Source organism: Solenopsis invicta, chromosome 9, assembly GCF_016802725.1.
Source record: "Solenopsis invicta isolate M01_SB chromosome 9, UNIL_Sinv_3.0, whole genome shotgun sequence".
Classification (NCBI taxonomy): domain Eukaryota; kingdom Metazoa; phylum Arthropoda; class Insecta; order Hymenoptera; family Formicidae; genus Solenopsis; species Solenopsis invicta.
This window is the reverse complement of record NC_052672.1, coordinates 16,330,721-16,354,679: the sequence shown is the minus strand read 5'-3', so window position 1 is coordinate 16,354,679 and position 23,959 is coordinate 16,330,721. Positions and strand designations below refer to the sequence as shown.

General features: G+C 41.7%; 1 protein-coding gene across 2 annotated transcripts in view; it reads left to right on the top strand.

Moving 5' to 3' along the window:
- Window positions 1–23,959, top strand: part of LOC105201908 (protein Shroom2) — a 166,249-nt gene that overhangs the window by 40,983 nt on the left and 101,307 nt on the right. The window contains exon 1 of one of the 2 annotated variants that reach the window (XM_026133283.2): window positions 9,360–9,785. The exons of the other annotated variant lie outside the window; for it this stretch is intronic. The gene's annotated coding sequence lies outside the window, so the exon portion shown is untranslated. Of the gene's footprint in view, window positions 1–9,359; window positions 9,786–23,959 lie in introns of those variants that run through there. 2 annotated transcript variants of the gene reach the window in all.

Here is a 23,959-nt window from a genome sequence, read left to right as displayed (position 1 = left end):
CGAAGAGGAAGTGCAGCAAGATGTGGTGGGGCCTGATCACGTGCTCGCTGAGATACCAGTCGAGGTTCGCATAAACTTGTCATTCTGCGTCATTCTGCCCGTGGAATTACTGTGCCTCACGACCTTCGTAATATTCTAAGGACTTAAGTCTCCCTTCTCATCACGCGCCCCCGCACAAATGTGTTTCCGCATTGTATACGTGTTCCATCGCTATTGTGATCGATTGAAATGGTAATAATAAAAGGCTTCTCCAAGCATCCTGACGTGTTTTCATGAAATTACAATGATCGTAATTGCAATGCGAATAGCGATATTAAAAAGAACGTAATAAGTTAAATACTATTATTTGCACTGAGATTTTATGTGATTGCCAGTGCAGATTTTTGCCAGTCGCGAGGCAATGCTCAGAAAATTAAAAGAACTTTTAGCTGAGCAAACAGAATTACGAAAGAAAAATAGGCTTCTCGAGGTGTGGATTATCAAGCATATGAGAAAGGTTAGATATTTAAACCAACAGTAAATTTTATATATACATCTAATTCAATTTCTATATTGCACTACAGTTAACTGCAAGTTTTATTTATTTATTTATTTATTTATTTTACTTCTTTTTTAATGTTTCAATTGGATTCCGACTAAACTGATGCATGTGAAAGTGCAGCTTAGAAATACCCACTGTCTTCAATAGAAATGATTCTCGAAGCGATACATTTATGCATGCAGATGCAAGAGAAAGCGACACCCGTGGATACAACGAAGGAATCCGAGCAAATGGAACAGATCTATAGACAAACATTGCATACGTATAAGCAGCATCTCGACGACATAACGGAGCGGAAGACGCAGATAATAGCCGACATGCAAAGCTACGAAGACAGAGTGCAAAAGGCGCACGACGAAAACGTGCGAGTGTTCGACGAACTCCTGGCTCGCGAGAGGGAAGTGGCGACGGGTCTCATTTACGCGAAGACCGGACGAATGCTTACGGAGAAGGCTGTCAACGAGATAACCCGTCGGCAGGTGTAACTTAATGACCGTGAATCATCACTTGTCTATTACAGCAATTATGCGACGTACCAATTAAATCCGCCCGACGTGCATACACGTTAGTCGCGGGGCTCACGTGAGAACTTCTTCATTGCCAGGTGTCACGACGCGAGATTCTCACTCGCACTCGTTACGACTACATTCTCCTGCAGCACCGTCTCGAAAAGATAAAAATCCAGCTGCGAAATCTGGAAACTCTCGGGGAAGGAATGACCACTATGGATTACGAGGCTTTACACATGGCTCATGCGCTTTATAAAGATAAATTGGACGAACGTGACAGAGAATTAGAAAAATTGCGCAACAAGTACGTTAAAACAAGCGGTATTGCCTCTGTGGCTATACTGACATAGTTATTTAGGTTGCATAATTGCTTTTTGAATGTTCTTTTGGTTGTTTCGAAATCACCGATAAAGATCGTGTTCGGCGCTTTAACTTTTGCGCTGACGATATTTCATGGTTTGCATTACTGATTTACGTACGTAGAGCTATCCGACGAGATATCTACGGTGTCGCAGGTTTAATATGAAAAATCTTTGACTTAAGGCGACGAATGAATTACTACTGGTGTATCTGTCTAACCGTCTGTCTGAACAAGGGCTTTATTAACCGCTTGTTGGCAAATCGAAATTAGAATCGCTGAAATGGTTAACGGAGTCGCTCATTACAAGGAGAAGGAGACATGCCTCGCGGAGGATATCGAGTTTGAAGAACGCGAATTGAACGAGTATCGCGAGCAGACAGCCAAAGTTCGAGAGGATGTCAATAAGCTCCATTTAATTCTGAGAGATTTACGATGGGCTCACGAGGAGAAGAGGTTCGAAGGCGGGCTGCTGATGGCTCCGTAAGATCTGTTAATTTCGTGTGTAGCGATTTCGGTCAATGTCATTCACGGTTCATCGACCCAGACCGGTGCTGCGTGAGATGGAGAGGATGATGAAGTTGCTGGACGCCGTGAGGAACGACATTGAGATAATCAAGCGCGAGATTCACCAGTACGGCCCTGCGAACGGGAGAAAGAAGACGAGCAGCGAGACATCGGCAATGCCGACGATGACGCAGGATAAACCAGGTCGTTTCTAATAAACGAACTCCTCTCTAACGTCTCTTCCACGAGGATTTATTTACCGACTGTACCATTTGCAAAAATTTGTACGGGACTTGACGGACGTAAATAAACATCGCACCTTTTACCTTTAAGCAGTGTTCTTTCCAAGTGAGATTTACAACCGGTCGAGACTAGCGCAGCTGGTACGATAATTAGCGAATCTCGCGGATTAATCGCCGAATGATTGATTTCGCGCGCGGACATTATATGAGAAACAAACCGCACTGACGTAAATCACAAATACGCCTACGTACGCCATTGCACTCGGCTTTGCACGTGAGTGCGATAAGTCGTTCGCGTTATCGCCTTCTGTGTGACAGCTTAATATCATAGCAGCGAATACCATAGAGCGATAGCGTGAGTTATCCACGATCGAACAATCGCAAATTTCTTACATTGTTGCGTGCAAATCGCTGTTCGCACCGTAATCACAATTACGTTATCGCGATTTAAGACAGACTCGTCATTCCGCAATGATGATTTTGCATTATTCATTCAGAGGCCTTGTAATTGTAACGTTACGGTATATTCAACGGTATACTAATTAAAACGATAGGTTCGTTTGTAGAAATTAAGGCAGAAGAGAATGTAATTTAAAAAATATTTTCTACGTGCAAAACGCAAGCGTGTAACTGTCGATTCAATTGATTTATATTAAACGGCGCGGCGTACGATCGAACCTTTCGAAATCAAATTAATTCGTCCAATCGTGTTAATCCGCCTACGGGTGCCTTTATGTCGATTCGTTGATTATACGTTGCGTATATTATTGGACGATTTATTCGTATGATTCGAGCGGTACAGGCACGTTTTTGTCGCTGCAGATCCAACTGTGTTAGTTAGAAATGTATTAATTATAAATTCGAACAAAAAAAGAAACAAATCTTCATGCAGGTTTTCACTGAGTCTGCCTCGTGTCACACGCATGACGTTAGTGCGTTCTTAACTCGATTACTGCATTAGAGCGAGTGCATACGTGTAAAGTCCAACGTGCGTTCTCTCAACTTTCCATGCATATAGAGTGAATCCGTACGAGGCGGAATAAATTGACCACGCTTGCAAACATTAATTCTCTCGATCAACTTCTTGCTTTTTTTTTCCTCGCTAATTACATGCGAAAGTCTCGCTTGAGTTTCTGTGATTTTTCCACTATTTCAAACATTCGAGAAAAAAGTACATACATTTTATGTTAATAACACAGATTAATATTATTTTAGAAATCATCGCGTATAGGTGCGGCAGTGAATTGAACAGTTGCATTACAGTTATATTTTCTAATGAATTTTTCCGGGATTAACGTCTTAAACTTCTGAAATTGTGAAAAAAAATTTGCGAGGCTGTCGCTATTAATTTTATACTACCTATAACTATCTTGTATGGAAAAAAATGTTTCTGCTAAAAAATTTAAAAATTTATCTTGTTACAGATCTGAAAATAATTTTGTCGGATCATCAAAATAAATATATAAGATGTTTAAGCTAATTGCTAGAATGTCAAAATTTTTTACAGCATCGCTCATCATGCTTAAACTTCCTTTATAATTATTTTAATGGCCCAAGAAAATTGTTTTGAGATTTCTATCTAACTAAACTTTTAAATACTTCAACAAAACTGTAAACTGTTCTTTCCGTGTAAAGATTTCGTTTTCTGTTCGTTATCTCTTCTATGTGTGAAAGTCGTCCCGAGCTATAAATTTAAAATAACATCTGACGAAGATTTTTTTATCTACCGAGACGAATCACTCGAGCAACACATTATAACCGTAAAATCAACCATTGACCAAAAGTTAATGTCTTTAACTCGAACGTATGATTTTTCTACGTTCTACATTCAATTTTTTTTCTCTCTCGTTTCCGGCTGTTCCTACGTAATCATCTTGTATCAAGATTTTTACTAAATTGTTCTCTTGAGAATTGCGCAAAGCACAAAGTGGAACTTGTAACAAATAAATAACGACTTTTGTGTACCGCTGAGTAGATTAATAGACTGAATCTTTTAGATATCTTTTTTTTTAAACGTCGACAACGAATGCCTTACTCTTTATAGACCCGACACATGTTCAGGGATTCCTAATGATTATTACATTAAGGCAATCTATCCATTTCCCTCGAATTCCATGACTTCTCGCACCGGTTTTGAGGCAGGTCTCTAATCGCACAAACGAGCTAAAGTTTCGTAATTCTTATTACAGGCTCGGATGAGTTAGTGGAATGGCGTTAGATTAGCAAATGCGTTTCATTGTCAGCGTGTGGGTAGTTCCATTCATTCATCCACCCACCGAGGCACGGTGTAATTTAAAAGATACTAAAGGTTATCCGTACATATATATATTCGCATACGGGCGTACACGATCCCAGAATCACGAGTAATCGATCGAAAAAGGATGTTCATTAATTTCATGTAGGCGTAGAATTGACTTCAGTGACAAGATAACATCAAGCGAGGGTGTATCTCCCGCTGTTCGTATCATAAGGGCGAGGCAAACGATCGGGCGAGGCTCCTTCGCATGATTTGGGACCAATTAGGGCCGGCGTTGAAGCCATTAATCCCTTTTGGTAATTTGTTCGTACCCGGAATTGATTTAAGGCCGACACGTGGATCGAAGGTAAGACGAATGGCTCTGTGTAGACTACGAGAAGAGGTGACGTGTCAATTAAGCTACCCTACAATTCACCGGAAAATTATGTACAGAGGCTACGATACACACGTGGTACGATAAATCATGTCCGGTTTCTCAAATGGTTTTTGATTTGATTATTTATGCATGTCGATAATCGTATCGTGATATTGCTCGATCGTCAAAACGTTCGATCAGTTTAATCGCGTTGCTCAAACTCGTTGTCAAATATTTTGCAAAATGTCTAAGTCGCTTCGACGTTTTGATCGTATATTTAAATCATATCTGCAAGGCTAATAAGAGAACCGCGATTTAGAACTGCTATAGAAATTTGCATTTCTAAATATTTTTCAAGAAATTTCGTCCCAACTCACTGCTTCTTGTTTGACTATATCCTTTACGGTTCTGTAGAGAACCGTCAGGTACAAAATCCATATTGCGATTGTACGAGTTTCTACCTGCGAGTCTGAGAACCCCGTCAAATGTATACCCTCGGAAAACTGCTCTTTATCTGTAGAGAATTCCAGCGTCTCCTTTTTATTTTTCTATCCTTTTTCTGTGTGGTATCTTTTTCCTCCTTTTACCTTTTTTCTAGTTTAAACTTTTCATTGTCCAAATCCAATTCTTCTCTTTTTTTTTGCTTTTTCTCCTTTATATTTTTTCATTAATGATAATTAATGTATTTCGTATTGTTTAATTCTTTCTGTACTCTCTTTGCCTTAAAAAAAATCTATCTTAAAACTAAAAACTATTAATAAATATTATGTAATTTCGTACTAACGTTTATATATGAAATTCAGTAATTTTTCTGCGTAAAAAACAGATTTCAATAAATTTCCGTTTCAAAATTTTCGCTTCTTTTAATATTATCTTGCATCCGCAGCAATATCTTGTAAACGTTATTATACAACAAAAGTTATCTCATTTTTTTTCCATTTTATTCGTTTTATCAAAACGCCAAGCGTCAGAGTTCAACACCTTGGGTAATAAACAACGACACCTCGATCGGTATCGCGTAAACCGAGTGGCTGGTCCAAGGCGAAACCGTGCAAAACAAAGAGAAATCTCCTGGCGAATTATGCAGATCGGGTACATTTGCATTTGCTTAGCATACACCCCGGTTGTTACACGACCCTACTATGGACTTTCTCATGTGGTTACCATAAAAAAAAATTAGAGGTATCTAAGCCCAATGGATCCGGGCAGTTGGTCTCTCACACGCCCTCGCCCTTTCCCAAAGTCGATCTGTCGATCTCACGGCGCTTTACTCTCTCCGAATTAACTTAAGTGAATTTTTCCGCATTAATGCCGATTTCTCGATAATGCAATGCATTCTCGTGATACAATTCAAAACTCACAATTGCAAACTAGAGAATGTTTCGATGTTTAGCAAATGATCGATGCCTTCAATTTAAACCGGTTGCGAATAATGAAAGATCTAAAAGCCTACAAGAAGAAAATAACGGTCTGAATCTTAGTCTGCAATTAATATGATGCTGTATCTAAAATACGTTACAAAGGCTACACGATAAATTGTAACCTACCTCTCCCTTCACAAAGTGCGAGTCGTTCTGCTCAGAAAAATCGACAGGTGTGATTTCTGCTGTCCGGTACGAGGTACCCTGTCCATCTTTCCGAGCGCTCACGAATTTTGTAAAAGTCGAGCGTAACGCGGCAATTACGCGAACGCGGAACCCTTCCATAAAAGGGAAAACACACGTTAAGGAATCGTGTTCATTCTCAAGGTCGACCGGTATCCTACCGGCTCCTGCCGCGGCCTGCATAACGCGTTTCTATTACGCGGTCAATTGCAGCGATTGTTGCGTGTCTCTCGCAATCAGTGGCTCTCGGTCTACACGTGCTCCGTATCGCGCACATTTGTCCTCCATCCTCTTTCCTATTTTATCCGCATCTTTAAAGAGTTCTGTTTGTCTCAATGGTTTTGTTTCAATGGTTCTAGAAGAATGACAAGTTACGTATTAGACATTTTAATCGCGACAAATTGATTTCCGACTTTTGGGAGAGTTTTGCTCTCGATTTCTCCTGACGCTGATAAAGCGGAAATCTATCGGAATCGTCATTTGCAAAACTCGATTTCGCTGTCTCGTCCAACGTGCGGCGGACGGAACTAACTTGTCGAAAAAATTCCGTTGATACCGCTCACGAAGAAGGTCGGACGTTCTGCCCTTCCTTAAACCAGTTATCGCGACACAACGGTTTCTTTCGGGGCTGATTGCGCTCACGAAAATGGCGTAATCATCGTGATTAACGAGGAAACCATGTCGTCGTCCTCGTCGTTCTCTTTCGTCGCTGAGCCTCTAATTGGAACACGTCGGCGTTCGAGAGACTGCGGTCACCGCGCACGTATCGGCGAGCGCGCAGCGAGGTAACACATTTGGGTCGAAACGTGAAACTCCGCATGAATGCTTGCGTGCTTAAACGCAAATGAATATGTGGATACGTCACACTGTGTACATACATATAATACAATTGTCGACGCGTAAGAGCAACTATCACGGTCTTGCTGCGAAACAATAATGTTTCAGCGACGCCGCCGCGACGTTCGTACGCGTTCATTTCCGCTCGAACGTGCTCGCCGTTGCGAGCGGTGTTATCAAACATTCGGCGAGAATGCTTTAATTGTGCCTTTAATTGAATCGACCTCACCTCTCCGGGTCAACAGCATCGAAGGACTCGACGTCCTTGGCCACAACCGGCAGATGGTCGGCAAGACGTTGGTCGGTGCAATCCGGCTCACGGTGCACACCAATGCTGGTATGTGCATTCGTGCCCGTACGATCTAACTTACGAGGCAACATCTCGTTTCTTTCGAACTGGCCGCGAACAAGAGCAAGAAGATACCGGGCGCCTTGAGTGCCTCGACGACCGAGAATTTCCTCGAGGATATTGTCGCGACTTCTCGCACCGGACGGAACGCCTCGCCTGCTCCTCTTTTTCCTTTTCTCTCCTTTTTCCCTCAGCGTTTTCATTTTCGATATTACATCCGCCCAGAAAGGTCGGGACGCATTAACTGGTACTTTATGCGCCCCGCGAAAATTATTCCCGATCCACGATTGTAAATAATGCCATTGTGATCGCACTCTCCGTGGATCGTTGCGCAAGCATGCTGTGCGTGCACACTACACGAACGTTTATCCTGCATGGCGACGCATTTCAGCGTTACGCATAAATGTGAAATTATGTAAGTACTGCATAAGCATGTAATAAGTGTAAACCAATACGATATTTTAGTAGGACTTTACGAGGCGATGTCTGCGTGGGTGTCACGCGCTGTAAGAACCCGGAATAATTTTTAGGAAGAGGAACGCGCGTGTGTTCGGCGCTGTGTGGCAATAGATAAGCATCCACATAAATTTCTGCTGAAACGATAATCAGTTATCGTTAAGCGTAATATAACTTTCTTCCCAAGCAGTACTTGAATAAACTTGAGAAATTTAAGGAACCCAACAAATTTTCTCGACGATCACAGCTAGGGAATCGCGATAAATAGCAAAAACGCGTTTCATTATCTTTTATGATTTAAAAGCAAAAGGTGCAAAATTTTTTGTTAATCGCGCCACTCAAATTATTTTTTATGTTTCAATTTTGTGACAGTTACTTACATGTTTACTCCGAAAAGACTTTTTATTATTAAAAAATTTATCTGGAGAAAATGATGTTAATACTGCAAAATATTCGATGCGCGGTTTAATTAAATATTATTTAGTATTAGCTAAAGATGCCCTCTGGCTATTAAATAATGTATCCCGACGTCCAGTAAGCGTTGTGAATCATTCACGATGTCGCTTTTATCACTTTCTACGGATTTCGTTATGATTGATGTTGAATTTGTAATTCCGTGAAGAAAAATATTATCTTGCTTTTATATACAGATCAAAATTATTATACAGATCAAAATTTGTACGTTTTTTTTTTCTTTGTAAATCTTTCATATATGTGAGCACAAAAAACTTATTCTCTCTCATATTACATTTATAACTCTAGCAAATTTTGATTTATACAAATTAATTCTTGTTTGATAATTTTTAACGTCGCGAGAGTCTCTTTAATTAAATTCTGACGCAAGAATTCGATACGACGTACATGTCTGTTAATTGAATAAAAATTCTTAATCCTAATCGCCGATTCGTAAACTTAAGAAAGGTATTATACCTAAGAGCGATGCTCGATTAAGGCTCGATTCGAATCGGCGCGAATTTAGCGCGCCACGTATCGCAAAATACGGGCGGGATAACGCGGCCGAGAAGCGAACGGAGAAGAGGGATAATAGACATAGATTATAGCAGTCTTAAGGGCCTCTACGGCGCGGAGGAACGAAGAGCGGGCAGCGCGGTCGTTTGCCTTGGATTGCCTTCGAACCGGCGCGGCGGAGCACCGGCGGCGGCGACGGCGGAGCGCCCGATCCCGATTCCGATCCCGGCTGGTTTCCGCCGCGCGCATTCCATCCAGTCGAATCGGCCGCGCTCGGTCTCGTACGCGAGTCCTCGGTCGTCGTCGGACATTCTCGGTTACCTCGCGCGGCATTGTGGTCGGTTAACATCGGCAACAGTCGTGCAACGGCGCTCGCGCGGAATGGATCGCGGGCCGTGTCTTTTATTACGAACACGCCGATAGAATGACGGTGTCTTCGTCGACGTCGTCGCGAGACGTTAGAGACGTAGACTGATAACGCACCGGTCGACGGCATTACGTGGTGAATCATTGCTCCCGGGCATTTAATCGCGAAAGAGAAGGTAAATCGGGCAAAAATTCTTTCTCACGCGAGAGCCAGCGTTCTTCAGCGTGTGACGTGGTGTTAATGTACAGTGGGTGTATTGCTGATTCCATCGTTTTCTTCCCGCGTCATCATCTTCCTCGGATCTTAAGGACGCCGCGATCGACCTGGAGGACGGGCCTTTCCCTGCGACAGTAGCGGCATAGCAACGACCAGCCGAGATCGAGCGGAGCAGAGCGAAGCGGAGCGGAGCTGCAGCCGTCTTCGTGCATCAACAGGTGGGGATCGCGGGCTACAATATCAGCTTCTATGTCTCTTCGTTTCTCTTCCTCTGTCTCTCTCTCGCCGACACCTGCGCACCTCGCGCCAGGTGGCGGCGAGGGCTCGACGGTCGTCTTTAATTGCAAGGGTTTCTAGGCGATACCTTAAAGAAGCCCGCTGCTCGCAAACGCATTCGCACCTGCCCATTGCTACGGGTTTCCTCGCCATGTTTTTCTAGAAGCGCGATGAGCCAATACCACGTGCTTGAGACGCGATCATTGCATAACGGATACTTGCGCGCGACCTGGCCCCATCTGTTCCATGTTTTACGCTTCAATTCGTAAAGCTGATTTTCCATTCGCGTAACGAGAATTGTCTGTGCGCGCAACGAGAATTGTATATAAATCTCTGGCCGTCTTCGCTAAATCTTCGCCTGCGCGTACATGTTTAATTTAGTTTTAGCATAAAGAAGTGCGTAATGTTCGTACGAATATTATGACGAATGTTATGCTTGCAAGTTTAATATCACGCCAACATCGGTGAGTTCAATGCCAACGATTAAAATTCGACGCGCCCGATGTGCGAGATCTTCTGGGCATTCGAGATAACTGGAAGCTTCCCAAACGCGTATAACGGCCTCGATTTTCGGTTTCTTTTCTTTTGCGAGAGGGAAACGGGGCGATGTGAATTTTAAGAAAGCGTTCTTCTACCTGAGCAAACTCCAGATAGCGATCCTTACACCGGAATTCTGGCTCGCGGATTCTCGTTCTCCACGCGCGATACACACGCTCCCAAAAATCATTGATACGATTGTCGGTGCTCGCGATCGCGAATCCTGAACGGGAAAGCAGCGCCGTGTAGCGTGCACGTTCTCGCACGGAGGACGTATCGGACCGCCATTAATGGCGAACCTCGACATTCCCAAGGAATCTTCCTCGGCACCGGCCGCCTGGTGCGTTCAACCGATTTTCCGGTCAGGTTCATTGTTTCGTCTACGACCTCGGCGTAACTTTCTTTCAAAGGAGACGATCGCTCGCAGCCGGAGAAGGCGAGTTTGCATGTTCGCAGGTATAATCATCAACGAGTCACCACTTCGCCAGGAGTAGGTTGTTGACTCGTCGGACTCTCTTCTCGAGAGTCGCGTCAATTTTTTTTTTTATAAAACACATATACGCCAGCGTTGTTTGCGCGCGCGCGCGCTGCAGCGCGGCGATGGCCTTGACATCAGGTCGATACCAAGGCTGGTGCCTTGACCTTTTCCGTGGCGTGTTCGTAAGTTGCTTCTTCAGCGCGGCGAATAGCGTGGATAAGCGTGATAGCAGCGCGCCACGCCGTGCAACCGCGCGAATCGGAGCGAGAGAGGATTTATTAAATTCGAATAGGTGTGCGCGCGTCCGCTGTAGGATTAAATTGCGGGTGTTAATACAATGTGCGAATATAATTGTGTGAAAGTAGTCGCGGGCAGACAGTTGATCTTAGCGAATGTGCGATCGGGTAGGAGAGGTATTACTCCATTATATGCTAATTCACACATTAAGACGTACGTTTTTATCTCGTAAAATAAAATTTCGGCTCTGGTTATTTGCATGTTTTCATTATAACTCAAGAAGGGAAGAAAGATTAATTATAATTTTTATATTATATTAAAAACACAGGAATGTAGATTAGAAATGTTAAACATACTGATAATACGAAAATATAATTTTTGTCGATAAAATATGACAATAAGTATCCTTGTTTTATATTAATGATTCTAAAAGTAGTCCGAAATTTGAGATACAATAATTTCGTTATTTAGGTTTACGAGTCCACTCTGTCGCGAATTGGAGCGAAGAAAAAATTAACTAATTAAGTTAATCTTTGAGAGAAAATCTCAGCATACGAGATCATATTACGAATAATTTAAATTACGCGATTTACATAATAAATATATAATTAATAAAAGAGAGATTTGTGTATTCATTATTAAATTTCATTATTAAATATTAAATTTAACACTGTTAATTTCATTAAAAAAAATAAACTTATTTATAATTTGTACGTAGAATTAGAAAACACAGATTTAGAAAGAGTGATAAAAATATGAAGTTTTATTGAGATGCTCATATTGGTGATGTATCGATTATGCATACTGCGACATATAAGAGTCACTTCGAGGAAATTTTACACAAAAATGAAAATGTCACTTTCGATATATCTTTAGCCAGTTATTCATGTTTACGCGACAATTGATAATTATAGAAGTGATTGCGCAATTGCCAATGGTAATGTTTGCACGTCTGGTAGCAAACCTGTCGAGTAATGTAGTACAGCTTTGATAAGCGATTTTTTAGCAACATGCAAAAAAATCTTTACGGAGCCGATACCGGAAAGTAAAAATATATTTCACAGGTATTCATAAACACAATAGAAACGTCGCTCTTGTGTGTGAATGGAGCGACTTTTATGTAGCCATTTTTAACAATTCTGCCTTATAGATTGTTTGGCGTGTCAGACACTGATGTGGGTAGCTACCTGTAATAATTATGACTGGCCGGCCGTTCCGACACATACCAAACACACCCGAAGAGACCTCCAAACGTAACGCTTATTAAAATACCATCATTATACGCTTCGATCGCGGTCGTGATCCCTCGTGAAGGGGCTACAGTGAAAGTTGCTACGTACGAGCTATCGTGCCCTTTGACCATGGGCACATTACTATTACGTAATGGTGCATTGGAACTATTAACCTTAGAACGATGAAGTAACGTACGTGGATTTATGTATAAAGCCGGAAAATTACACAATAAAACAACTAATAGCGATATTAATTGAGTTTATATTAATTTTACGGTAAAAAGGAGCAATAATTGATAAAACTATCATCACGTTACATTTAAATTAAATTTTAATTATTTTATTTTCTATGGCGATAATTTTCAAGGAATATTGTGAATCAAGAATTGAAATATCAATCTATTCATTAGTGTTGCGCTATAAACTGATTAGTTATGATAAACTAATTTTTAAAGTAGAAAATACAGGTTTAAGAATCTGGAAATCCAAGATTTACGATATTTATGGGTCATCTTGAGTACCTTATACCTGCTTAGTCGGCTTAACTAAACCTGATTTTGTTTCTTTTGAAGGGCAAAAGGTTTTCCAGCTACACATTTCTTGCGAAAAGTCAGTTTCGACGAGATTTATTTGTTTTTTCTTTTTTTACAAAATCGATTGCTATTTTTATAGGATTTTTAAAATAACCACCGTGTGTAGTCAAAGATTTCCAACAGCTAATCTTATAATGATCTTACGAAATTTCAAGATTTCGACGTCGTGTGAAATGGAGAAGGATAAAGAGGTGAAAGGAAATGTACGAAACGAACATAGGTGAAGTGCTTGAAATTGCCTTGAAATCGTGCACGTATTGCTCAAGAACGTTCCGCGGGAGGCTCCTCAAATTATGTGAACTTGCCGTACTCATTCGCGTTTAACGAATGTAGGCTTTCAGCTCTCCTAGTTGCATCTCTTCGATTATTAGATAGAATAACTACTTGGGCTGGAACACATTCCATTTCCCTTGCGAAGATTAGTAGTCGCTTTCCAAGTCGACCATGCGGAATAACGTGATCTATCCCGATGATAATGCAGCCTCTGCCCCAGCTGAGAGAAGGTTACTTTGAAAAATGATTACCAATTGTGAATAGATTGGTTCGCACTAATGACTTTTGGTTACACGTGACATTCATTCGGCTAAACAACAGAAAACGTTGAAACATACATTTCAACAACATATTTTTCTAACATTTTTAAATTGAGGACTCGCGTATGGAAATTTCATCTGCCGACCATCCCAGTCAACAAAATTCATCGATTAGGTATTCGACGTCGTTCGTTCGCTGTATTCCGAAGGGTTAGGACAAAAAGCAGCACATTAAATCGATTCGGTTGGCATTATGCATTCGAGAATAGCGAATGACTGTCTAGGCCGTTTATCTCCGCGCATCTTGAATATTTTCCCCATCGCTTTGCTCTATCTGATCACCCTCTTCCTTCTGTTTCGTGCGTACTGTGGTAATATGCCGGTGGACATTGCAACCGGATGTCCTTCGGATTAAGAAAGAAAAAGAATAAAGAGAAAGAATAATAGGTGGCGTCGCGAGGCGGTGAAAAGGGAGCAAGGGTCCGTCGTAATCTATTTTGCATTAATATTCCTGTTGGCAGGCAATAGGCATTGAAATTGCGAGCTTCCAGAGCGGACATAATCGACGATTGGCCCATAATCTTGGGAATCAACAAGGGAAGGGGGAGGGGGTTAAACGGGGAATGAGCATAGAGTTCAAGAAGCGGAAGGACGATGGAAGCGGCATACAGCCGCGGGATATCGGCCGCGTGCGCCTCTAAACATTGTAAATCGTGAAAAGCGGACGCATGTAAATCCCTGGAGAAACGCACGTACCTCGCGGCGGTAATGAGCGATCGGGGTAAATGTTGGAAAGGCGTTATTACCGGATCGCAGTTGCTATTTCAGGAGTAAAGCCATTCTTTCGTATGATGATCAGACAGCAGGCTGGGATCTGTGGTGTATTTATTACGTACGCGGAAGTAGAGCTTCCAGTTTTACTCTTTTTTTTGTTCGTTGCGCTTCATAAGCTACACCGTACAATTCCGAAGCACATCCCCGTAATTCCAGATCAATCCATTGATCAATAACATCGAATATCGTTCCAAATAACGTCCATTTGACCTTCTCTGATCTCCGATCAACCAGCTACCTGATGTCTCGCTAATCCGATCATTTATCTGTTTCGGAATGTGAACACGCGATCGACGCTCTAATCCATATTTTATCGTACAGCGCGATGACTAGGATGAGAGAGAGTTGCGGAACGGAACTTTCGTTTGTAGGACCTGTCCTAAGCAATTTTGTTCTGAGCAATTTTCTATAAAAGATTACTGGAAACAAGCATTTTTCACTGTCCGGCAACATTTATGTTAACATCTCTTGAGGCTAATCTCAGTATAGCGATGGTTGTAACTTTCTTCTGGTTACCGTAGATAGATATTCTCGGGTTTCTCAAAATTATTCGTAATTATTCGAAAAAGGCGACACGACACCAACGGCACATAAAATTCATATTTCATAAGATAAGAAGCACGCTGATCCAATTTTGCGTTGCAGATTACTGCTCTGCTCTTATTACTAGTCATCGAAATGGATGTTGCATAATATGCGAACAGGACCATATTTGTCGCGTGAAAGTGAACGATTGTCATGTCGATGGTTCGCAGCGCAGGACCAGTTTAAACTACATGGTTCGCAATGCACTAATAATAAGGAACGCTCGATCACGACCCGAGATTTTATGAACTCGCGCGTGTGGCCTTTCGCATCGTGAACGACCACGATGCGTGCCATGGCACTCAAGTCATTTGTGACAATGAGCGATTCTGCAAATGTCGATGACACGCCACAGAGAACAGAGCGGTCATTACGGTCGGTACACTCGCGAACCGTGAACGATCGCTGGAAAATTATCGTTCCGGGCGCGAGCGGCCACGCTCTTGTCGTGCAGCGTTTCCGATTGCAACATAAGTTCCAGTTTTCAAACGAGAGTTTGTTCGTGCAGTAGAGGATGACATTTGACATTCTGTCCATTTAAATGGACAGGCGATGGTATTAACAGAAATGTTGTAAGAAGACATGGAACTTATTATTTGAATTTGAGTATAATATAATTCTTGAATACATTTATAAGAACATATTTCTATTCTTATATATTTTTTATAAACATTCAATTAAGCATTTTTCTTTAAAAGAATATTATGTATCTAAAAACGTATGGTTTATATTTAGATCGTGGTAAATTATTTGTTTCTAGAAACTTTGTTGAAGCTTGGCCGACGTCAAAAAAGTCTGCTAAGAGAAATTTAATTATGGTACCGAAGTTTTCATTCTACTACTTTACGTTTTAAACTCATTACATTTTGTAAGCTGGTCTTACAATTAATTGATGGAAGTCAAATCAAACAAAATGTCACAATATAAATCGCATGAACGTACAAATCGAGAATTTTTGTATTCAGTAAAAGCAAACATTCGTAGCATCTAACGTTCCGGTTGAGATTTTAAATATCATGTTACTCATAAATCGAGAAATATCATAAGTCCAGAAATAGATGGTTGACCTCAAAAAGCAGTCAACCTTTATTATAGTATAGTTTGTATTACGTTGTAGTACAACACAAAATGGATACCGAGTTTTTTTTTACAGCACTATTTTTATACTTTCAGCACATACATATTCGATCAGATGCATTATTGTATCGGCATAATTTTCATATGATAGGCTAACGTTTGATAACACGCGCACGCGTTCACGTTATATTTAGCACTGTGAGTCCGGTTCCTTTCTTTCGTTCCTCGGTTCAGCAAATCCGACTGGTGTCATTGCAGAAAATCGAGCTATCGGTTGCAGTGATCTCGTAAAAAGCTAATAGTCCTTGACTGAAATGAGGCCGTGTGTTAGAGAGTTTCGATCACACATTACGTTAGTTAACCTGCATTATGTTTTTTTCGTCGGTCAACTCGAGTCAAACGAATCTACATAAAAATGTACTCGACGTTATCTCGAAATTCCAACAGTCCCGTCAACGCACGCGATTTACATCCTCGCGTAATTATTTACGATCGTCTCTTATCTCGCGACATCGCGCTCGTCTTTGTTTCCGCATTTATTTAAATATCTTTTTATATTTCTTCAAGAAGACCGGATTAATGACGAGAGCAGCTGTATGTTTGCAACCTTCTATTAATTAATCCCCCCTTTATTGCCCATTGCGTAACAAAGTTCCGTACTCTCTTCTCAAGATAACGGTTCCTCCGGGATGATAAAGCGCTATTTATTCACAGCAGAGTCATGTCGCTTTGACAGTTAAGACAGGCATGGTTTTAATCAACACAATAACCCTGCGCGCACTAATTAATTGAGAACCCGTAGCCATACATCTTCGATAAACACAACACAATAATGCGGCCAGACGTTTTTCGTTTTCCTTGAATTTCTTCGCCATGTGCTTCGAAACTATTTCTCGTCTCTCTAGGCGATTATTCCTTTAGCGTGTAATCCTTTTGCTTTACTTCTCTCTCTCTCTCTCTCTCTCTCTCATTACAAGATCTAGATCATTTCATAACTGATTGATGATGCGTGGAGACCGTTACGTCGATTCCACTATTCAATTCAAGTATTGTCTCATTATTACCCTAATTAGTAATTGACGGAGCATGCGACTCGCAGATGCTCTCAATTATATTGTTATTAGGCTCATTGAGAGCTAGCTTTCGTTGAAGGCCTCGAAGAACGATAACGATCGAACAGCTGTTTTCGCGTCGATTCATTCGAATATCTTACGATCGACTCGTTCCGCATTTTGCTCTCCGTTTCAATCATTAGCGACGCCGAATGTTAATTGTTAGGAATCGACAAGAAACACATTCGTTTTGCAGACTGCCAAGTTTTTGTTTGCACACTTACTTGATTGTTGATGCATTATCGTAAGATACGGCATTTATCTACGCTAGTCACGTTTACCGATCTTATCGCCGTGACTGATAACACCAATAAAACGGTGGAATCGACCCGTATACCGAAAGGCAAAGTTTCCCGACTGTTTTCCAAGAAATTGCGCAAAGCTGCGCAAAACTGCGCCACAAACGGTTTCTTGAATGTCAGGTTAAACGTCGCGCGGCCGGAGCTTGATACGCCAGCACAATGGGCTGGGAAAACTACTTGGAGAGCGACGCACTATATTCAGCTGCTTTATTACCGGGTCTCATTATGCCACGATGTACCGTAAAGGCATTAAGCTACGTCGTTACAATACGGCCGCCACAATAATCCATTAGAATTCGTTATATAAACGGATCTAATTTTTCCTTTTTTTCGGTGGGAGGGGTGCGGTCCCGTTTGTTTGCGCTGGATCTCGTCTGCATTGTAATTTTAATGAAAGAAAGCACTCTCCTCAAAGGGTTGCGTCCTCCAATTCACGCCCGCTAGAAGTGACGAAACATCCATGAGAAATATTTCTACTCCGCTGCATCCTAACGTCCGCGTACCGGAGCAGGCATTGTTGCATCGCCGCGAGTATATTCGACGATTGTTGACTTAGGATCGAGAGCAGCGTAAATAAATGCCGGCCGCGGAACGTAGAGCGGCTGGAACTGCGGGACTGCACGCCAGTCGTTTCGTGATTTCGATCTCAGTGTCAAATATTGTTGGCCGGTTATTACTGCACGAATGAACGCGCTTTCGCATAGTACGATTTACGATTATGATAATTCGCGACATTTATGACGTCCGAAAATCTTTGCGGTCCGCGTTAACTACCGTCGCATTTTGCGGACAATACGCGGGTAAAATCGTAAAAAAGCAAACGTTAAAACCGGTTGAAATCGAACGTCACTCGTAAAGGAGAAGTGACTTTGTATCGCGCGGGTATCGATATCGATATAAATTCAAGTAATTTATATATAAACTCATTCACAAAAGTCAGTTCTCTACAACTTTCCTCTTACTTCGGTCATTATTAATTTCGTGCTTTAAACACTTCGTCACATCGTTTCTTCGTCTTTCGTTTCTTTCCCTCGAAAAAGAAATGATAATTTATTTTAATACGTATGTGCAACTTTCCCTTTACTTTGGTCACTATTAATTTCGTGCTTTAAAAACTTGGTCACATTATAATAATTCTCTGAAAAGAAATGATAATTTAATATACATATAATACATTATAGTACGTACAATTAAAAATTTCATTTTCTAAGTTGTTTTATAGAAATTTATGTTAATAATGCCGATGAAAGTCCAGAGAATCCAGTTTTCATCTTAATGAATCTGCTAATACTGTACGTTCGCCAGTTTAAAAAAGCATCAACACTCTGTTAATGCCACACGTGTCTGCGTGAGCGTATTATTCCGCTAATATCAACGGGGTACAACGGTACCTTCTCGCAGGATAATGTACACGGTAGCATCCGTCAAGTGTGCTCGTCCTTACCTGACGTAACCGGGTCGAGGCGTCCCATAAAAAAAAAACGCTTTAAGTGTAGAGCGCTTAAGCCGAGCGCTTCCACGTATAATCGAGAGCTGATTTCACGGTGTTGCACCTAACACGATTCCGTCGACGTTCCTCTACTCACGCTCTCGTTTTTTCATATCTGAATGCGAAACCGCGGCGAAGCCCGGTCGAGTTATGCGCCACGGATATACGCCTCTCGCCGATATCCGACGTGGAACGCTTTATCCGACATCGCGCCGCTCGATCGTCGCGCTTTCGAGTCGGTTGAGATGCGATATAACTGCATTCCATTGCATATGTGCGGCGACGTGAGAGACGCGGACACAGATGGACGAACGGAGACGCGGACACGCGGTTTTATTTTACGCCGTCGTAAACGGGAAAATCATATCGACGCCAGGAATACGACGAGCAAGAATGTCGGAGAACGTCTCGAAGTATACGACACTTCGTTTTTTTCATATCGCACCTTTGCGTGCACTTTGCGTTTCTTCGATAACTTTTTGCAGACTTGCATTCACTGGTAACCGGTATTCCTGGCGCGATGGAACACCCCGGCGGTCTCGATTTCTAAGGAAACGAAAGCGTTTTGCGACTTTTCTATTTAACGAATAAAAATGCCCGAATTGCTTCGATTCCAAAAATTTGGAAAAATATATCGTATATAATTAATAATGTGATGAAAATTAATTATAATAATTGTAATAATCCATTTTTTAAAAATCTTACATCATTTTTCTGCTGACGAAATTTTCATTATTTATTTTTCGTTTAAAAAAAATAGTAGCTTTTAAAATTTCTAAAAAAATATATAACTAAGATATTAAAATATTAATACTTTCACGTTTTGTTATATAATATTATATAATCGGGCAGATAGTCTGAGGATCATTTTATGTTGCAACGAGGATTGCTGTGGTAGGGTTTAGCTATCTCGCACAAACTCGTTTTAATGCTTCGTGTTATCGTGACGGTGCAATGTACGAGCTTGTTCAACTGCGCTGTAATTTAATTAGCATCCCTTAGCGAGTTTGTCATTGTCCGCTAAGCAAGTATGAATCATCTCGACGCCTATCAACAAGCGTTCTGCATTTTTATGTAAAGGCATTTTTACTCAATTCAAAGGATCGAGTCATCATCTCCGAACATCTTATTTAAAGAAAGTAATTTAGATCTATCGTCTGCGCGATTCTAGAGTTACATAAAGTATGTATTATCAATTTATAAACGCAAACCTCGTGTAGTATAATTTGAAAGTAAATTTTCTCCCTTTTCTCGATAATCTGACAAAGTGTCATTTGATATATTATTTAACTTAACGTCGCAACACCACTGATTCTTTCCGTGATACTCTTCGTAGTTTTTCTAAAGTTTCTGACGTAATTGATGTAATACGATTGTAAGTAGATAGTTAAAGCCGTCGCAAGATTGTAGAAGGGTACGGTTCGATTGGTGAACGGCAAAATCAAACCGACATATTGTTAGCGCACTTAAAACCATTTAGCACTGTCATAGTTTCACAGACACAATTCACGTGCATTATATATCTACGCCTCCACGAGGCTCGTAAACTTTCTTTCGATACGTACGATTTGGCTTCGACAGCGTTACACCGTGCACCGCCGCGACAGGCATGCGTACGCACGCACGCACGCACTCGGCGTATCGGCGTTGACATTTGGAATGCTAATGTCGGTTAGCGGAATATCTACACTGTCGCGGTGCGTGGCGCGCGAAACCACTAAGCACACGCGTATCCTGACGAGAGGCGTATATAATATAAAAAGAGAAAGAGAAGACGAATCGTGGAAAAGGGCTCCGTTCCCCGCGTTGTTATTTGCAGATAATGCTGCCTTGAAACACGTCGCTGCTTTCTGCGATCCGGGTATTATGCGCGGCGACGTGGGGGTTTATTCCGCTCATTACAGGGTCTCTTCAAGCGTACACTGTGTGAGGAAAATATGGCCGGAGAACTGCGAATTATGGGGAATTTGTGCACTGAAGATCGTTCGTAGTCGAGCGCATGGCACGAGCGCGCGCGCGCAGCGCGCCGGGTTCCGTTTCACCCCTAATGTGTAATAAATTTATACGAGTCGTAATCGCTGTGTTTCGCGACTGTCCGCTTATTCATTTAATTAGCCGGCTTGAAGAAAGAGAAGAAAACGAGTGTGAGTAAAAGAGCGCTGATGTGAATCACATTGTAATTGGTGTTTTGGTGCAAGTTGGAAACGTGACTTACGTCGCTTACGCAGGACGAACTTTATGCACGTGCACGAATATAGGTCTCGTGAAAGGATATTAATATTGTGCAGCACCTACACGTCACGTCTAGATCCTAATGGGATCTACGTTTCGCCGCCTTCAGGTGTCATAACAGTTCAGGGCCTTGCGAGCGAGCTCCAGAATTAATTTGTAACCGGAAGACGTAGGCACGGCTGATAACCTCCACCCGAGGGCTTACAAGTATTGAGTAGCGATGACATCAATGTGCAACGTAATTTAGAATCCACCTCGCTTTTGCGCTCTTGCAGCGATCGTTTGCAACTGCACGAGCTGCAAATGATTTTTGGCGTACAGCCGTACCGCAGTAATTTTATTAGAAACCGCGACGGAAGTGAAAGTAAGACACAATGCACCTCATGCCTCACGAAGATGGCAGTCGCTCTAACGCGCAACGGTAATTACAAACCCATAATGATATGCTTCCCGACGGTTTTGACATTCTCCAGCCTTTCTACATGCGTCAACGGTTCCTCCGTCGCGTCGCATTCGTCGTCCGCGGTTTACGTAATGTTATTGATTTTAGAAGACGCGTTCGCAACATATTTTTATATGCGGCGCATCGGCAGATGTTAATTTGAATATTTTTATACGTGGAATATGCTAAAAGCAGCACAGACATACACACGGAGGAGAAGTTGAGGTAAACATCCTCGGGCAAAGATATCGTAAAGTCGAGGGAACACAGCTGGCCGCAGACAGTTATTACGGATCATTCGGTTCCCAAAGAAGATTCGTTTTCTTGCAGAAGAGAGCGCAAGCCAACAAATTCCGTATCTCCGGATACGATTTTTACAGCTGATTTTGCCTCTTTTCGACGAGGATCGAATGGCTTCCAGCCTTGAGCTCGGGGACGGAAAACTCCTTTTGTGCACCGCGATCACGACGGTTGATTGGCCGACCCACCAACCGACTCGGTGACCATGACGATCTGAGGAAACGCTATAATAATACACCTAACCGATAAGTTCTCTCTTGATTTTCTCACTTTGGTCTTGATGGCTCTTGTCGCGGTTTGGCCTGCCTTACCTGTCCCTTGGTGGGCTTTCAAAGAACCCGTTAATAGCAGCATGCTACGAAATACAGCAACAACAACGATAATAATATTGATGTTTACCGTTCCAACCCAAGCATTATTTAGACCAAATTGCATATGTACATATTGTATTGCGCATATAAAAGTATCTCTCAAAAAGGCCGCCTTCTACCAATAAGATTCCGCTTCCGCCGTCTGATGTAAACATGAAAATTATAATCACTTTTACGGAAGAATTTAATCCTGTCAATTGATTTTAAGAAAAACCTCTATTGAAGAACAGTAATTACAGGAATTCTTTTTTTTTTACAAAATTTGGGTAAAAATTCTGTAAATTTTTCTAAAATAAAAAATATGAGGGAAAAATTCTCGTTGAAAAAAATATGTATCTTCCGCTGGATGTAAGCGTGGCACGATAATTTTAAGAGGAATTGATACAAAAAAAGTGATCGGTAGCCGCAAAACCGTGATTCATGTATGATATCTCTATAGAAATTTCTCACGTTACACCGCAACGCGGTATTTTCCAAGCTGACCAACGTTCTCGTTTCTACGGATGCTCGACGAAAGGGTACATCTCGTTCGCTAAGCAGAAGCCGCAATTTATCTCGATACATAGCGAGAAAGAAGGGGACGCCGGGATATGCCGGGCGCATTTACGACGAACTGCAAAGAGCTCGCGTGTAATTCCACGTCTGCACGGATGCCGGATAGATATATCCTATCCACGCACAGCCGACTAACCCGCCAGACAGTTTTGCGCTCTTGGTGTGCGGACTGGTGCACGAGCAAATACTCTGCCCTGTCGTTGTTACATACGATACTCTTGGCTCCGTAAAACGCGTTTGAACACTTTATTCGTACACGATGCCCAAGCGTGTGCCCCTGACGGTAGTTTCATGTTCGAAGAAGTTATATCTCGAAGTACGTGCGGTAAATGTATAACTTGCGTGTACCTAATACATATGTGAATATGTAAACAAAGGTATTTATATGTAGAGGCGCGCCGGATAAGTTGGATCCCTGGCTCCTTGGAAAAACCTTGGAAAAAAGAATATCATCGAATCGCGGGTATCGCGGTCAATTTAATGCATCCAATGATTCATTAGATGTATCAAGATTACATCCATCGCGGTGTATCGGTGCAGATATCTGAACATTGTCCAGTATTATCGCGCGGCCAAGATTGCAGAAATAAAAATCATACGATATCTTAATATTATATGATATGAATATTTGCACAGTTACAAACATATATATTGTGTTTATAACTCGAGACTTGTGATTGCATTTGCCATAGCGTAAATATCGATTTATGAAAAAATAAAATATGTGTTATATCATGCAAATACAGTCTTGCAAATTGGAATAACCGCGCAACCTTGCAGGTTATTATTAAAAAAATTGATACAGAATTATTACTTGCACATCTGTCGCATCTACGCCACGTTCTAAGATACAGCAATAAAATAATGGTTCAGTACATAAAGAATGATTCTTTCATTCCATTTATACTATGACTCACACCGCGCTTCGTTATATCATTAAATCGTTTATCGCGTTCGAGTAGCCACGCGCTGATGTCACTCGATGAGATGTACTATATCTACTCGTTTCGACAACGCGCATTAATATACGATTAATACCAACGAATTGAATGATTTCGTTCTCGTAGACACCCGTCGCGAACTCAACCGTCAGGTAGAAACCGTAAATAATCGGAGATATACACGTGTCGACGATCCGCTCGCAGTTGGTGGTGGTAAAAAGAGTCGAATAATTTCCAGAAGTCATCCGGTATCCGAGGTACCGCCT